The 19,172-nt window shown below is 40.4% G+C and overlaps 1 long non-coding RNA gene across 1 annotated transcript in view; it reads right to left on the bottom strand.

Moving 5' to 3' along the window:
* The window catches only part of LOC139987742 (uncharacterized), a 126,347-nt gene extending 115,896 nt beyond the window's left edge, over window positions 1–10,451 (bottom strand). The window contains exon 1 of the long non-coding RNA XR_011799919.1: window positions 9,867–10,451. This is a non-coding gene — a long non-coding RNA (uncharacterized lncRNA). The remainder of the gene's footprint in view (window positions 1–9,866) is intronic.
* Window positions 10,452–19,172: the final 8,721 nt, after the last annotated feature.

Consider the following 19,172-nt stretch of genomic DNA (forward strand, 5'->3'; position numbering starts at 1 on the left):
TGAATTGAATTACATACATACTAAGCTCAGATAGGACGAGACACCGTGATTCGTGAATTTCCGAATTTAGGAACAGGCCAACGAGGTAGAAGTAACGAAGAATTTTATGCACACGTGTTTGCGTGATTAAAGGGTTTCTATTTGGTTAAGATAGCGACTGATTGGAAGATACGCGGTTCCTTTTGTATAATAATTTCTCAAGAATATCAATGTAATTTCGCAATTTTACAGTATAACGAAGCATAGAAAATGTTAATAATTCGCCGTCATCTTAACTTCCGATACAATTCGATAGAGAACAATTTCTGTCAACCATAACACGTCAAACTGCAACATGTCTGCGCCATGACGCAATCCACGCGACACTGACGAACTCAAGCAGCGAAGAACACGACTTTAGCAAATCGATACACCGAATATCCCAAGGGACACAGCATTCGTAGGCGGGTTCGCCAGTAGCAGCAAAGTCGACTTTGGTATTTTTCAATTAATTTTTTCGACAGGCTGAAGGAAGGCTTTTGGTCGCGCGTGCCGCGCCGAATATTGACAGGGTCTCGGTACATTGGCTGCGGTTATTCGCTCGCGGACACCGAGGCGAAGTGGCCCCGGATCAATCAGAAGCGGCCTATAATTAACGAGTTACGGCCGAGCCGGCGCGTTTGCATTAAGACGCGGCTTTTTGTCACTCGGTTTCTCGAGGGAGAAGCGCGGTCCGGCCGTAATTACCTCGGGCGGCAGACGGTTGGTATCCGAACACGTTAGAACCCGGTCGAGGCGAGAAGGAGAAAGAGAGAGAAAGCGAGAGAGAAGAGAGGAACTAGTCGAGTTTCTTCGCGGACCCTGCGGATTCGCCTCGAGGGCCGTCTCCACCCTCTCCTCGCACCGGTCCTCCACTCTCACCCTGGCGTGCCACTTCGATTGGCTATACTGTGTGGGTTTTTCTCGTTAGCAGCGGTGCCTTCGAGGCGAGAGTGCTTTCAGGGGGGCATAACACCGTCTAGAATCGTAATTAGTAGGCGTGAACGCACGCCTACCAGACACCGCGACTTCTTTCTCCGCTTCGACATCCGTTTGGCCTGTTTTGCGCATCTCTGCCTCGCGAAAACTATTCGTGAGGGGATCGGACGACACTTCGCCCCTTGCTAATGAGGATATGACGCCTATGAAACGGACCGATGCTGGCCAAGTTTTCGCTTATGATGTTCCTTATGGTATGTTGGAAATTCTAGCTGATATTCGATTAAATGTCGATCCAATCTGTATGAGAATGATAGGTAACGAGGAAAATTAGTCAACTACAGTTATATGAATTATTTCTCCTCCGATAGTTATTGTTCGAGTAAAAGAGCAAAGTATTCTTTCACATAATTACTTGGATCGTCTTGCTGCATTTTGCAGCTTATTAATTTCGAGAGATTTTCCTTATGTGAAATAGCGATGTTTTAGACGTTTCGTAGAGATTCTTTACTTGTTAATGCATAATTACATTTGTATTCCAGACGTGTTATGTTATATTTACATTGTAAAATCAATTATTTCGTATACATCTTTAATTCAGTGGTTGGAAGACTTTGCGATTAAAAAATTATCCAGTTAACAAGTGGCAGGAATAAGATAGACGACACTTCTATCCAATCTTTATATCCGATTCAAATTCACAGAATAATATACCAAGGGGAAATTCTTTATACCGATATCAAAACGATAATTTGTTCTTGTAACTACAATTTATTCTCCGTAAAAAAAATCCGTTCCAATCTTTTGGTCACAAAATGCAAGGTGAAGGAAATTCAAATATAAATGCGTCGTCTACCGCGCAGCCATTTACGATACCTCCCTACCCAGCCAAATGATCGGCTACCGAGTAAAATTACACGTTTTAGTACGTTGCTTTTTCATAAGTCACCAACATCGAAATGCGTTTGGTTCTCCCGAGGGCAGTCGGCTGGAGCGCTCGCGCATTCCTTTATCCATTATCGCTTCGTAGTTTCCTGGACTTCGACGCCCTTTCATCGCCTATCATCTTCATCTACCGCGCGCGCAAGAAACAGATGGGGACGGCTGACGTGCAGGGTACAACGTACTCTTCATTAATTTTCCGTTAGCCGCGGTTCGGTTGCGGCGAAACGATCTCTCTAGCGAAATACGTTTCACTCGGCTGCGAGACGGTCACCGGTCGGTTCGAGATCATTATCGATACGAAACGAAGTCATAGCGGCACCCTCTTGAACTGTTCCTTATAATGCTACTGATGTCGTCGCGATTGTGACAAAAAATGACGCGTATCCGCCGGAAGCAGTCTTCCTCCCTTCGGAGGCCCTCCATTACTTTGTACTTAGCTCTTTTTCCCCGAGGCTCGCTGAGAGAGATGATTCGTCGTTTCATGGCCGGCGGAGCCCGCGAATTGACGCATCTGCCACTGCCGTGACGAATTCGACGGCAAATTAATTGATCGCGATCCCGCGATCGGTCTACATAATTGCCAGTTCACGCGTTGCAATGACATACCTTGTTGATTACGGGTTATGCTACGGCTACCCGTGTCTCTTTCGCTAATTGCCCGACTTTATTTCATGTCGCCTATCTGGATATCGAATCACGCGAACAACGATACTGAGAAATCAAATTTTCATTTTCTTTTATCAGACGAAGATTACAGAATAAAAACATGTTAAATATATTTTTATCGATTCTCTGATTTTAACGCCTATGATTGAACCAAAACCATGATGAAACCAAAGATACCTGATAATTATTAAGGCAGGCGATATTTTAATATCTTTATACAATTCTTCCAATATGGAATTGATTGTCATCAGAATCTTAAGGTAGTTATCCTATAGAAGAAAATAGGAAATATTATTTATCTTGTTTTATGGTTTTCAGGTGAAACGAAATTATTAGATATTGCTATTGTTTTCACTCTTATGATGATTACCATAATAAATCAAAGAATAGGTGTAATTAAAAGAGTGCGACTGAAAATAAATACAAATGCAAAAATTCCTTTCGATGAACTGTAATATGGTAATATAGTTGTTCCTCGGTTGAATTTATGTTGATAGATACGAATTATCGATCATTGTAGAATAGATTGTGAGGAAAATTACATGTACCTTTCGGTTGTAATGATAGCTTATTCTAACACGATTCCGTAATATGCATCTTAATTTCTATACGGTTCAGTTATATCACGGATATTACGTTAACTGTACGTTATACACGGGAAAAGATTTCTTTTGAGCTTAAGTATCCTATAAATAGGGACTAATGATCGGAAGGAGTAAATTATCGAATTTTATATTAATTTGCAAGGAATTAATAAGAAAAGAAAGGAATATTTCCTTTTATATTACGGTATATTGGGAAATATTATTTTCTCCAAATTTTAATAACATGAAATTAATAATAAACATTGACTAGTAAAAGAAATTTCCTTTGTAACTACTGTACAAAGATCTCTGAAACGATACATCAATTTGTATATATTTGTGTACTCATATCTACTTTATTAACAATGTTTGTTACAACAATATGTTGAGTACAAAATAAATGTTGTATATTCTGTATAACATACAAAGTATAATTTGTTACTTATTTCAACATGTGTCTGCAGTATGTATCTATTTTATTACAAATTCAAATTCTTCGATACACTCGGTGTTTTGCATCACTATCGTAACATCAACATATCTCTATTTGCTTAATTCACGTGCTTTAATATCCTCCGACGAGCTTTGCTTACCAATGACTCCCATACGATATATCTTATTAAAAATTCATAATGTTCAAATGTTCTACAATATACTCGGTACTTAGCATCGCTATCGTAACATCAGTTCATATCTTTGTTTAATTCATCCGAGTGCATTAACACACCCCAACGTTGTTGCTCATCAAAGACTACAATGGCGCCACTGGCAAGTCTAGCGTCTATCATCAACTGACGCCATCGCAATCCCTCCTTAACATTCGCATAATCAAATATCCTATACATCAAACATTCCATATAATAATCTATACAACCAACGATTATTTTTTCCCAAATTATCCACTCCAAACATAAAATCCTTGCCTTCGTTGTTCCATCGTTGGAAAACTTCGTTCGAACATTAGCATGCCGCTTTCTCAGACAGTTTGTCGATCGATCGACGGCGCGTTTCACCGCGGACGTTTCCCCGGGTTCGTAGAATCGGCACAAGAAAGAGTGAAAAGCGGTGCGTTACGCACGAGACGCTCGAGACGCGCGTGTGAACGCGCAGCGCGTTCCTACGCATAAATCATTCCACGCTCGCGTAGAACACAGTAGCTGGCGCAATTGTTATGCTAACCAGTCGACCAGTATCTGCTCTTATATAGCCTATGTTTCCTGCTCGACCACCTGTTACCCTCTCGAACCACGACCCCGGTAACGTTCGACTCATCCGTCCCGGTTCGGCACGTGTATAATTGCCCTCGCTCCAACTCCGCTCCTCTTCACTCCGTTCCGCGCCACGCAGTCACGTCGCGATTTTCTTTTTCCATTCCTGGCTCTCCGTGCGAGCTCTCCACGGCGTAGCGCATTTTTTATTTCTATATTTTCTTTTTCCCTCGCTTTTTTGTTTAGCTGCGCATTAGCGAATATTGATTGAAACCGGTAGTTGAATTATTCAGTGCGCTCCGTTGATTTGAATTCCTTCATGAAACGCATACGCGCGCTCGGTAATTGTAGCTTCGCACGCAGAAAATTTATTGCTATGGAAAGTTTGCCTCAAGTTTAGGAGCTCCTTGATCGAGATGATAAAAATCGAGTTGCTGATAGATCGGTGAATATTTACGCAGCGGGTTTCGTTTACTTTACACATTTCAATTCATTTACGAGACGCGAATTTCGTAAGTTTCTCAGGAAATGACCGGTTGCTCGGTTGGATTCCGTTGCAATTTAGTATCAATTCTGCGAGATTATTGTAGACAAAGTTTGTGCTGTTAGAAATGTATGTTATTATTCGGTAATAATATCCTGAATCTCTAATTTTATTTTATAGCAGGATGACGAAGAGGTATTATAGTTAAACAGATGGTTACCGAACAGTGATCGATTAGACAGAATGTCATGGGCGAATAATGTACTTCTTCTGAGTAATAAGTTTGCATATTCTTTGATTAATCGCAATAATTAGCATTATGGTAGTTATAATACGCTATCCAAGTGACTAAATATGTAAATAGAAATCAAGATATCTCACTGAAGAAACGAAACGATCCTGTTTCATTATACTTCTCATTATCACATAGATTAATGACTATCGCCATAAAAGTGTATTTACCGAATTCATTAAAAGTTTCATCGAATCTGGCAGATCCGATCAAAATCGTTCCAAAATTCATATTAATATTTCACATCGCAAAGTTTTTCACAGAATAAATCCTATCTAATGCCTGTAATACCATGGAGTGTGCTCATAAAAAGCCTTGGTGCTTCCATGAAAACAGTGAATTGTTTCTTAATTTCCCGAGGCCATTGTTCACGACGAAGGGTCCTCGCGATTGTGCTGCAACGCGATACCGGACGATACACTTTATTGCCCCCTCGTTTTTACAAATGGATCCACAAGTTTGCCCGATACTTCGCCCTTTTATCACAGGCGAACGCACGGCTTCATTTCCCACCGGCTAGATAAGAATAATGGACCATACGAAGGTGTTTCCTCGATCCCTATCTTAATAACTATCTGTTTCGCGAGTAACGCGTAAATTACGGAGGATAAACTTACGAAGGAATTTAGAAGAAAACGATGCTATCGATATCGCGGATATTATCAGGCCATTACACCATTCCGACAACCAACAACATGGCTGGTACACGAGGCTCTCTTCAACTAGCTCGCTGAATTATGTATAATGATGAGCGCGCGCGCGTTCGAACAATGACTGGCCTCTTTAACCGCATTGTTCGACTTCTGGACAGGCAACCACGGCCATAAAAGTTCCTCAAGAAGATGCGCCGTCAAGATCGTCAGGGAAACAAATGACGCCTGTGAGCCTTTTAATTGCAGCACCTGCTCTCTCGTACGGCCTCTGCGAAAACGCGGAGGTGATAATTTTTCTTCTACAGCTGTTCGATTTCGTTTTCAACCGCGTCATCGACGAGCCAGTCGTAAAAAAAAACGGAGCCACTTCGTGCACTGTTACGGTAGCGACTACCACGTGACTTGGACCTACTTTTCCACTCGAAATGCCTGATGGCTTTGTGCTGCAATTAGTGAAATTGCTCCCGTGACGATCAAGATTGTCGGAACAGTAGTCAATTTATTGGAAATTTCACATTCGGACTAATTTTAATCTAAGCAGATAGAACTTGTTGAATAGAACAGCTAACTATTGGAATAGATATACAATTTTCTTTCGCGTCAAATTGAACTTAAAATTGAAATATTTTCGACATTTTCGTCCCAGTCGTACTTTCGTATCGTTAAAACATTTTGTAGATTATCAGGATGAAGTATTCTAGTAACGCTGGTTCCCAATTTTTTGGAGAATTTCAGATTGAATCACCAATACGAAATTATAAAATTACACTCGTTTTACAGTCACAAAAGTAGAAGCGCATTAACATATGGAAAAAATCCGTCCGACTGGCGTGCAAGCCAATCAGTCACCGTCTTCGTCGTCTTCTGTTTTTAATATTCCACTAGATAGCATATTAAAAAATATGATGGAGCAGGAATAATTTCTTCGTTAGTCATAGTAAATAATCACCGATCTCGTCCTACACGATTTATGTAAATCAGTACTTCCTTCTTTCACATCGAAGACACGAGTAATAAATATCAACGTCAAAGAACAAATAATTACCCACTAAAACATTTCGAAAAAGATCATTTAGACGTGTATTCTTATTTTATTTAATGCTAAGAATTTGCCGTATTACGTTACGAATACTGTATTCGGACTCGCTTGTTTTAAATCAAATAAAGAACCTTCATGTAGAAATACCAAATATGCCTGTTGGTTTCTGTTACCTTCCTTCCACCGTATGTGTGTCCATCGGTTTTCTTTCCAGGTGCACCGAACCGCAAAGCAGCGTAGAGGGGTTCTACGAAGAAACGCGCAACCAACGCGACTAATCATCGACGAGATATTTATTTTCTATTATTTCGTGGGAATCGAGCAACGCGCCGCTTTCCTTCTCGATTTAGAAGCCCTCGGCTCGCCTATGCCCGATGACGGATTTTTATTTTCGGTATCGCGTTTCCATCAGAAAACCCTCGCGCACCTTTCCTCCTTGACGTGTTCCGAGGATGAATCTCCTGCTCACCTGTCACGTGTCTATTAACGACTCTACTCGCCGCTCAACGATCCCAAATTAGCACATACAATTGCTGTTTCAGAAGGAATTTTGTATCGCGAATCGGTTCTTTGTCTTCGACGTGTAAACTTTTTTCTAAATATCGTAGCATACTTTTTTATATATAAACATATATCAATTGTATCTGTAGTACAATTTAATTAAAATGTAAATAATTGTAGAATAACTTAGTTTCATCAAAAATAATATTTTCCTCATTTTAAGTAAAAAATCATTAGCATTAAATTCTACGAATCAACTTTGAATTATTTCAATTTTCGCATAATTTTACATAAGCTCCTTCAAATGTCAATTTTATACTTCCAACAATTTTCACGATGCTTGGTTCAGGATTTAAAAGATTTAGAGAGGTTTCATGAATATCGCAACGATTCGTATCCTAATTCAAATTTTGCACCAATCTAATAAATTATTACGAACTACACGGAAACTAGCAATTATTACGTTTCGATTAGCGGCTCAGACGTGATGAAGAAGGGCACAACGGTAGATCAATCATTCGAACGTTCGATTACGAACATAATCAGGTCTGAGAAGATACGAATGCGTGCGATACGTTGCGTGGTACATATACACGTTGCGTGATACGCAGGCGATTGGTTCTGTGGGAACTCGTCAGCATTGACGAACCCCGTTTATCAACCTATTTAGATACCCAATTGCCGCTGGCTTCTTCGGCAGATGGAGATATTCTCGGAGATTCATGGCCACTCGTGTTTTGTCCTACGAGGACTTAATTACATCTGTGTGCCCGTAATGTTATATTGCGAATTGTTCCACTAATGGTCAAACTGATACTAACTTTGTGGCCGAATATAATTAAAGAAAATAATTAAAGAAAAATTTCTAGATGCGCAATAGCGGATTTTAGAATTATGACGTTTCATAAAGATTAACGTTTATTTAATATACAACGAAGAAAATAACGATACTAAAGCTATTATCAATTACGTGAACTTGAATCGAGCTTAATATAGATATGTATACGCTTCTGTCGCGGTTTCCAACGAATCAGGGCGAAATTGTGAAGGCGCTCGGTGTTACATTAAGAAACAGGAAGTCGATTTCTAAACGATGCCGTCGGAATCATTAAATGATGCCAATTAAAAAAGATAATGAGCGGGATTCATTACTCCCGCGAACAAAGATTCCATGCCCGTTTCGTAGAACGCCGTGGCAGGAAAACCGCAGCTCTGACGCAACGAAATCCAGTCGAATAGCATCCACAATGGACGCAGATCGAGAACATCGCTATTAGAGATAATAGAATGTGTAGAGTAATTTTCCCACAGTCACAGGCGAAAACACGCGGCTTTCCTACCTTTCACCTAATGCCACATTTCACATGTGTTCGCTCGGTAAATCTACTATTGAATGCTACGAATTAACGCGGTTAATACGAGCAGAGAATTGCCGAAGATACCGTTCCGAAAATCTACGCGGGTTCTTAAACCATGTTTTCCACGGTTCTTTCGCGGAACCGATAATTAATAGATGAAAGAAAGCGTGTATCTTCGCATTATGCTCGCGAATACAGTTAGCCTAACAATTTCCAAAATCTTCGTCCGAGCGAAACGACCGACAATTTTCCGCTTTTTCGTCACCGGAGAATCCCTCGGCAAACTTTTTTCCAACGGTATCAAGAACCGACACGGACGCTTCCAACTTTTTCACTACGCACGCCACACTGTCGCCAATCGTACGCCGTTGCACGCTACCGTGCGGTTTGCCGACTTTTCAACCAGATAAAATAGTGTGTATTGCGTAAAACGATTCCCTGCACAGCTATACCGAAACAGAATTTAGAAAATAGCTTGATAAACTTTAATCTTTGCGTGGTCTTTTCTTTGAGCTCCCGATACAATTTTTCGTTGAGATAGTTTCACTGAATTACACAGTTGAGAACTAATATTAACAAAATTAACAAAATACAGTAGCAAAATTTTATGAATCAGAAGTTGCTATCGCTAGTACATTCTTTTGTATAAATTGTAAAATTTTTATTGTTTGTATAACAGTTTGTAATTTATAACCTATAATTTGTCACTTGTCAATTCGTCGTTATTATTAATTAGTAAATTATTGTGTAAGAGTGTCCAAGTTAAGCTTAAATATAATGGTATTAATAAATTAGAAACATTGTAGTTTTGTAATAAGTAGGAAGATGCTCTTATGACAAAAGATAGATCTTTCGTATGTATTTCATATGTTTTTTCGATGTTATTGATACGTTGCATGAATCACAGATGTGACTTCAAAATTCTGCATGTGAAAGCACGTCGTATAAAAGTGTGTTCATTTTATCTTTTAATAAAATATATATAATTAAATGTGAATATACTTCCGAATGAGAAAATATCTATATAAAAAGTCACATTTACAGTCCGAAAATAAATTTTGAAGTCACAGTGTAATTCTAACCTTCCAGGTTATGTAACCTTCTAAATGAACTTTCTTCATTACCCACTAAGAAAACTACAACTAATAATAATTAAAGAATAATTCCTATTTCACTTACCATTCATCTTGAACGAGTTGAGAACATTTCATCAGTCGAATTACATCCAGATGAAGCCAATCCAGTAACACCAAAGAACGATCTGTGATTCTTCGAACGAAGGGGAGCACGGTCGTTTTCGTCGAAAGAGTGATGTCCGCGAAAGCAACGAAACACGTTTTTAATTACTTTTCATACTTTCGTGCGATAAACGAGGCGTTGACTGTCTGTTTGTCGTTGTCAGGAACAGCAATATGCATGCGGGTCGGGTTTTAAATAAACGGTTGTCTTCCCCTTTGACTTTACGATAATAGGTTTGTTTGCATTCCAATTTCAAGAAGTTTAACACTGTTTCTTACACTTTACACCGCACTCCTCATCGCCGAACTAGATACAGCTTTCACTGGTGCAATGAATTTCGATTCGTTTGCTTTTCTTTGTTCGTATTACCACAAGAACAACGCATTCACGATTACAACGCAATTATGTCAACGACGCGTTACACGAAGTCTTCCGAACGACTGTTGTGTCGACGAGTCGAGCGAAGAGGTCGATTTAGTATATCGAACGTTCGAGAATCGAAGTATTTACACGAGTGAATATACGAAGCCACCGAGTGTTAGAAATTTTCAAACTGCGTAAATATTCTTCTTATTTTAATAATTATTTTAATACTGATAACATTTTCGTAGCTTTTCGATAATTAATACTTAATTTTCTTATTCAGATAGTATTCACTGGAATCAATGTACTTTTATCGACGAAGAAATTGACGAATTCTCGTATGGTATTTGGAGGTTGGATATTTGAATATACGTAATTTATGCTTCTATGGACAGAAGAATCGTAATGATGCGATCGTGATGCAACAATCTGTAAGTGAATATTAAATATGCATGCACGTTACATTACCAATTTTTACTTTTACAAAATAGAGTCGTTCGAAATTAACCCTAGAATACAAACGTATTCCACATTCCTTTGACATAAACGTTCGTTATAATCGATAATCAAACATATTACTTGCGATAGTCAGAATCTTTGTCAATCGTGAAAATTATTAACGTTTGTATTGTAAGGTTAAGATTGATCGAAAAAATTGAAATTTATTGAACTTTAAAGAGATGGTGAATATTACATTACGATACTTTTCTTAATACAAAATTAGTTCATGCGTGTAATCAAATATTTTGATGTAATTTTCGCTTTGATTTAAAAAAGTGATTAATGATCTAGTATTATTATAATATCGGAATCTATTTGTACGTTATTACAATTTCTCCATTACAAACGTGAATAGTTCATACCAGATATATTAGGTTTTCCAAAAAGTTTCTTTTGTTTCACAAAATGATAATCGATGAACAACAATTTCTGTTTTATATTATTTTATTGAATTAGGTATGATCTATTTTGTTATATTTCTATTATAAAACAAAAAACATTGTGCGTCTATTATTTCCTTATAAAACGAAAGAAACTAATACTATACTTACAAACTGTTAAGTCTGAAGTTAACTTAATGTCGGTTCATCAGGAAAGGCAGGGAACTCGAAAGCAATCTCTGTTCCTTTCAGATTAATACAGTATTTAGGGCCTCCTATTTTACGGTCTGATTACGATCCGTAATGTATCTCTGAAAATCGTTCAGAAATTCGACAGTGGTCCGTTGTTATGAGATCGTAATAACGCATCGCTTTTCGAAAGTTTCGCCCCCGCCGAAACGTGCGTTGTGATTAAACACAATGTGCGCCGTGAAACACAATGGAGTAATAATATTCCGGTGCGGCAGACGGCGCGAGATTTGCGTGCTGAATGAAAAAGTTACCAACAAGCAAAATTCCCGCGAATTCCGACAAAAGCATCGGGGCCGAGTCAGGACGAGAGAGAGTGAGCAAGAGAGAGGAAGGGAGAAAGAGATTGAAGAATGAAAAGTACTGAACACCGCCGTGTGTGTTCGGAACACGCCGCTGGCCAGGTTTCTATCGTAAAGCCTCATTATCGTTGTAATTATCAGGCAAAGAATATAATGTGAGACGGTGGCGTGTCAGAATGCATTCAATATCGGCCTCCCTTATACAAAGTTAATCCCCGTGTCTACGTGGAAGTCGTACGAGTAACTGCAGACCGCTCCGCGAGGGAAGGAAAAAGGTTCGTGTTTCCACTAAAAATTATGATTTTCAAGAGTAATGATCGAATTTAATTTAAAATATCCAGCAGTTAAAACGAGGCTCTGTTAGTAATTTATTAATTATCCGGCATTACTTAACAGGATTTCTATAATAACGCCACACAAGAGAGAGAACGTCTCAATTTTTCGCCATGAAAATTAACGCATCATAACGCAACACTTGAAAAATCATTAAAACCAGAATATATTTCATGATACTGTCGTGTTCCGTTTCAACTCTTCATCAACGATCATTAAACACAATACACCGCGATATCAAGTTTTATTTAATCATCCGTATCTCTTGCTAACAGTCCTGCAATCCATGCGAACGGCTCAATTTCCATATACGGATACACACATATATTCACATACTCACGTAACATCGGTGTACATACATATCGACATTGTAACACGTTCGCAACGTCGACCGTGGACGCTCTTAAATTCATGCTCCTCCCACTTCAAATCCGAATTGCAATCGCGCAATTAACGGGCGCAATTAGAGTCTCCGATATCAGGACCGATATTATAAAGCACTCTAATTGTCTCGTTGACTGAATGGCTCGCACAGCGCGCGTGCGGCATTGGTGAAATCGCAATCGTCAAAACGATCGTTCTGCCGACGTCTCACGCAAACTCTTCGATCCAAGGTATCTATAACTGCCCACCCTCTCCACCGTGGTGCCGCGGACCAGTTTGCTCGACCAGAGGCGTGGGTGGGCAGCACGAAACGGCCCTAGAAGCCTCTTAATCGCACCCCGTCCGAGTTTCAAAGTTTACGGGTTAAAGACCGGCTGGGTTATTAATGCACGGATTCCGTGATACAACCGTCCGGTCAATATATCGCGCGTTTCCGAGCGATTCCTCGCTATGGAGAAACGCAGCACCCTGTCTCACCCCTTTGTACGAGGCTATCGACCGATCGATGTGTATCGCGTTTTAATAGTCGGGCGAGGAATCGAAAGATGATAGAATTATAGAACATTCTTGTTCGATGAAGATGACGCTTATCTTTACTAGCGAATAGAAAAAGGATTCATTTTTAATTTGGTGTTTTTCACAAGTATATTTAGATACACGTTACGCATGGATAGTTGTAGTGTTAGAAAAATAATAAATAACGAAAATTGTTTAACGTGTCAATCCTTCGAAGCTCCGAAAACGTATAAGAAACTCTCTTCCCATCCGAGGATTATCAAATTCTCGACGCGTCGCTCGTCACAGGACGAACACTTTCCCGAGCGAAATTTCACATCCTCTCTTCGCATCCTAAATGTTCTTCGACTACAACGTTACCGCGTCGCGTCACTTTTATTGCGAATTCTTCTTTTAACACCCTCCTAACGGCCGGGACACAAGATATTCCCTGGTCCCCGGTATGAAAACGCCGGTCCCGTTCGCACGCCTTCTTATTCCCATGCATAGGACCGGCTCTCGATGTCACTACGAGACGAGTCTCTCTCTGTTCCACGTTTCAACGACGCTCGTATGGCTCGCGTGCGCTCATTCGAAGCGGATAATATTCAATTTCAGGCACCTCTGTGGGCGCGTGTGGCAATTTACGCGTTGCACCATGCCTGGATCTGCACAGCTCTCATAGCTGGTGGTCAGAAGTAGATGCGCGCCAAGTGAAAAAAATTGAACTCCGAGGTTCTCTCTTCCCATAATGGCGGAACGTCGCGAGCGAGCCAACTTTAAACCAGGTTTCTTCGATCCTTCGTCGAGTTTACAACGCTGTGCCCTTCGAGCTCGCGTAAACGGCGATAATTGCACACGCAGTTGCAGCAAGGACGCCTCTGGAATCGCGTGCACATTCTCGTTGAACACGTGCAAGTAACAGCATCGAACGGACGTTCGAGCTGAAGTTCGGACTAGAAATAGGCGCATCCGTTTTATGGCCGCGTAAAGAGCATGGTGAACGCAGTTATACCGCGATCCTCCTGGCAAGGCTCGTACTCGGAGAGAGCCTGCGGAACGCCAGATGCGTTACGACTAGCCAACGCCGGCTTGTCAATTATTGAAATGAGCTAATTATCGTTTTCTCGAGCCTCACGGGCGGACAGCTGCACCTTGCTCGCACGTTTAGAGAAGGAAGGGGAGCTGGGTTCTTGGCTGTATGGCCCCTGCCTGTCTGGTCGAGCGCGTGCTACACGTCGCGTCATTATCCTTAGAATGCAACGGCCGCTCCTGGAACTGCTTATTCCGACATCTTTCAGAGGCATTCCATCGAGCAAGTGCACACGTCGATGGGGTAATTTATTAATCGGTTCGCAAACGGACCGTGTAACGAGTTTCGCCGACCTCGTTCGTCCGTGATTCTAGAAATTTTCTGTATATTCGCGGAAATTCTTCCAGTGAAAATATATGCAGGATGCAGTGGTAGAAATTATTACCCTGTTTCTTTCCTAATAGTCTATTCATTGATATTCATAAAGAATGATTATTCAAATTATATTTGTAGAAAGTTTTAAGAGGTTCCACCTGTACCATTGTTATTACAATTTCAATTACGATGCCTTCTTTTAAACCATTTATTTTTTAACTAAAATTCAACTTCTCTATAGCAGTTTTTTTCGGTATTTAGCTTGATCATAATCTGGTACTTACGAAATAATATGAGACAAGGAAACAAGTAGACATACTGTACCTAAATCATATTTACGAAGAGTAGCCGTTGTATGATACCAAAAATCATCACAAACAATATGTTCATTGACTTTTTCGTCCAGAACACCACTTGTATCTCGTCAGATACGAACATAATCAATCTATTAACCCATAACGTTTAATCTGGCACAACGTATGTATAGCTATCTCGTAGAACGAAAAAGAATTTTCTAGTTAAAATATGACTGGCCTCGGTATTGAATCCCGCGTAATCTGCGCAAAGACCAGGTGATCCGAAGTGGTAAGACGTCGCCGGGGAGAAAGCTAGAACTCGAGGAGGTCGGAATCGTTCGACTAATGGAACAAGAACGAGGGGTTTGCCGGAGAAGAACCTTATTTCGCTCGTTTATCCGCGGAGTGCAGATTCTTAATAGAATACTCGATGAATGTATTTCTCTTACGAGACTAAGACCGGTTAGGAAGGACCGAAGAACGGGGACGTGGGGACAGAGGGGGTGGTCGACGGAGGACGAACGGGGGTGTAGACGAAGAGAAAAGGGAGAGGGTGTGTCTCAACGCGATAATAAATCTGTGCTTAGCTGTACGACAATGGGCCGGACGGAGAGAACGGAAAGAAGGGTTTAAGCCGCGTCCTACTTACGCGACGGGGATACTCTCAAATGGATCGTGCCCGAAGACCAGATTAATCCGCCAGGAAAACGGATTCTGCGAACGATTCGGTCCGGTGAATATAACCGCGTTTGATTTTCGTGCCTGTGAAATTGTTCCTTTTATTGAAAACGTCCCACGGTTTAGACGCCCCTAGACAGCGTTTAATTAAATTTCTTAATGGGTTTGCTTTAATCGTGGACTTTTCCTTATTTTTGATATCGAAGGATGATCAAAGATCATGTTTATGATTTGACAATGTACACACTCTCACATTGTAGTATAAATTATTAAAGGTTTGGCAAGATTTTAATAAGCAAAGCATTATATCACAATTATCGAATGAAGCCATTGGTTATATTGTAGAGAGGATCTTTTCACATTCTACTTTTGCATTTTTTAATTTTTCATCGAATCAGAAGTACCCATATTTATGTCTAGCTTTACAAACTACTTCTGTTTCTTTTCTACTACAATAAATTTCTCTGATTAATTATTCCGTGGTTTATCTGATATAATATGATTTTGAACAATCAAAAATTAAAAAAAATTCAGAACCGTATCTTGAAATACCTAAAGAAACAGATATGCAGCGTTCTGTAGCGTACACTCGATCCACTTGGGGAATGGCCAAGTGACATCGTAGTATATCCCCTTAACGATAATTGTCACGAACACCTCGGATCGAAGAATCGAAGAGGCTACCGATGCTTAATCGGCCGTCCTTTATCACGGCTTAATAGCTTTGAAGAAAAACCTAGAAAGCCTAGACCGCAGATGCGGCTCAATCAGTGTCGCATACTCGAGGCCGCACGCTCGACCTAGCCAAGGTCGGCCAAGAGTTGCCTGCATTCTACGTGTTCTTGTCGTATTCGCTGGTATAAGGCAGGTGATCGCCGCTGTTCAGGTGACCACTGCTCGAGAAGGGTAACACTGAACCGACGACATTTTCTGGATAAGAGGAGAAATTCTCTCGCTTGCTACCAACATCTACCTCAATTGTCTACCGAGGTCGAAGAGCTTCGCGACAACAAAACGGCCATCTGCTAACGATCCAACAAAATCTTTATTTTCGTCTAAAATTTCGTCATCGATCTATGACATTTCCAAATATTTCGATATACACACAAATAGATCAATTTTTCAAATCGCATGTTCCATCAATTATATGTTTCATCAGTTAATAATTGAAGGAAATAATTTTCTACATTCTGAATCTGTACTACGAATGAAATAATTTGGTTTACGAAAAATCATAAAGGCAGGTATGTGTGAAGCGTGCGCAGAACACCAGGAAAGCTCATCATTGTGACCGGTCGGAAACCGGTCGATGAGGTACGACAGGCATGTTCGAGAAATGCCGTCAGCCAGCCAGCTGATCCTGGGAACAACGCCCCGCGACCATTTCTTGCTGGAATTAGGCCTTCTTGATTTAAGGCCGGCCGCCAGGTTTCTCGCATCGGCAAGGGTAGCTCCGATTCCACCAATTCGATCGGGTCTTCTATTTAAACTTCTCCGATCCAGCCAGTTGATGAACACCGAATGGAATAATTTTTGTTCTAGAAACGTCAACGACAGAGCACGAAACTTTCGAAAACTTTGGCTCAACTTTGCTCTCGTTTCATTGTGCAATTGGCAACAGAGTGAAATTTCTTTCGTTGTAATACAGCGGTTGAACCTTCACACGGTTTTAAGTTTTTTAATTAATTTCCGTTGAAATTGCTCGATTTCGTTCGTGATACTGTGCTTATTGATTCAGTGCCAGGATATCTAAAGTAAAATAGAATTGCCGAATCTTGTTTCATACGTGTTATCGATAATTACATGTTAAATGTATCTTATTTTATTTAAAAATGAATATTTCCATTCGCAAATTTACTCCGTATCAGAGTAGTCAGACTTTAAATTGAAGAGATTGAAAATAGAATTTTCCTGGACTAATCTTCACGTGAATTCTGTGACACAATTATACTTTTATTCGATTTTCAGCTCCATATCTACAAGAAAGATTCTTTTGATTAGAAGACAATTACTTTCCTGGTTGGATGTAATGGCGCAATTCGTCGTATAGAAAAGGCGACGGCGCGACGGTTCAGGCGAAACGAGACGGTACTTGAGAAAAGAAATTCGTCGAATTGCTTGTTGTCAGCGTGTACAGGTGAGCGATACCGTCGTTTGAGAGGCCGTCGGCCGGGTAGTTCCCAAGACCGTGTGTCGATTGGTCGGGATTGTTTGTGAAATTCCTTCGATAGTATTCGATGAATCTATCGAGGCACGTCGTCCGCGATTCCGAAGGAGTCGGTATGCCGGTGCCGGTCGTTAGGCGGGTCGTCTTTGCTATCGAGAGCCCGCGGATAAAACCGTCTTGGGAATCCCCTGGGCAAACGTCACTTAGACCAGAACATGCCACCAACCAGCCTCCTTCTTAATTGTTTACGCAATAATTAAACCCACTAAATCGTCGTGCGGTTCAACTCACTAACTAAGAAATTAGTTTTTCTGATTGGTTGCCCGAATCTTATAAAGTGAAGTTTATTTCTTTAAATTGACTTAAATCAGGTTTGTAGGTACAACGCCAAATTCCACTTCATTTTTTAAGATATATCTACTAGGATATATGTTTATTACATAATCTTATAAATGTAACTACGTTTTTATAAATGTTAACTAGCTGAAAGTGCTCTATTTAATTGATTCAAACGGGATTATAATGATTTACCAGAGAAGCTTTCAATTTTTGTTTCTTTCTGCTACTCTGCACTTTTATAGAAACATTATAAATTATCATAAATTCTAGAAACAACATACCAATAAATTTAAACGATATGACAGTTCGACTGAAGATTTATTTGCATGTGTGCAATTTCCTTGTTCATTCTTGAGAATTTCACTATCGAAGACGAATAACCTCACGGCATTTCGAGCTCGATTTTCTTTAATCGACAGTTGTCACGATGGTAATAACTCTCTAACGAGATGGAGAATTATAAAGCCGATCCGTGGAGAAACACGGTCGGATTTTTCGGCGAAAAAGCGAAGGATCTTTCGAAAGAGACTGACGACAAAGGGGCATGAATTTAGAGAGGAGATATTTTAATACGACTCTTTGCCAGGGCGGTGGAAAGCGTTTCGAAATAATTGCGACGACAACGGAAGTACTTCGTCGATAGACAGAACATATACGACTCTTTCCACCCTTAACCGGGCGGAGGTCTGCAGAGGTTTTGAGGGACAGAGGGGGTAACTTCCAACGTTCAAACAAATAGGAACTTTGTTTGCCGAGCGTACAATAGGTGGAAACCGAATGATATGTCTAACTAAATACGTTACCGTACCGGTATCAAAGGGAGAACCGAACCTTTATGATGGTTTCTGGTTGGCTCGCGTCTCCGCAGTTTGCCGCTCACCCTTCTGTGGTTGCGCGTATCTATACGTGCACACGATCCTCCCGTAGCCTCATCCTGCCCTTGCCATCCTACGAGAGCGCACAGACACAACGGCATTGCTTTCCGGGCGATGCATCAATTGCAAAATTGAAATTTCAGCATCAACAATAATTACCATTGTCACCGCACCGGCGGCTGCTTCTCGTTCGTTACCGAATCGAAAGTGGTTCTCACAGAGTCTCTTACCTCTCTCGTCATCGAGAATTCGACATATAGATTACGTGATTCGCGGGTCACTTATGTCTGATTTTATTCAAGTCGCTGCTTTTAAGTTGTTTCGAATTACTTCAAGTATTTCGTCGTGTGTTCTCTTTTATCCTATGCGCCAGTAGGTTGTCATAAAACTTCTTCTGAGTTTTTATTTCGATCAGGCGATAGCTAGATACAGAGCAGTAGAAATATAAGAGAAAGATACATTTTTATCTTTTCTTT

Source organism: Bombus fervidus, chromosome 5 (assembly GCF_041682495.2).
Source record: "Bombus fervidus isolate BK054 chromosome 5, iyBomFerv1, whole genome shotgun sequence".
Lineage (NCBI taxonomy): Eukaryota > Metazoa > Arthropoda > Insecta > Hymenoptera > Apidae > Bombus > Bombus fervidus.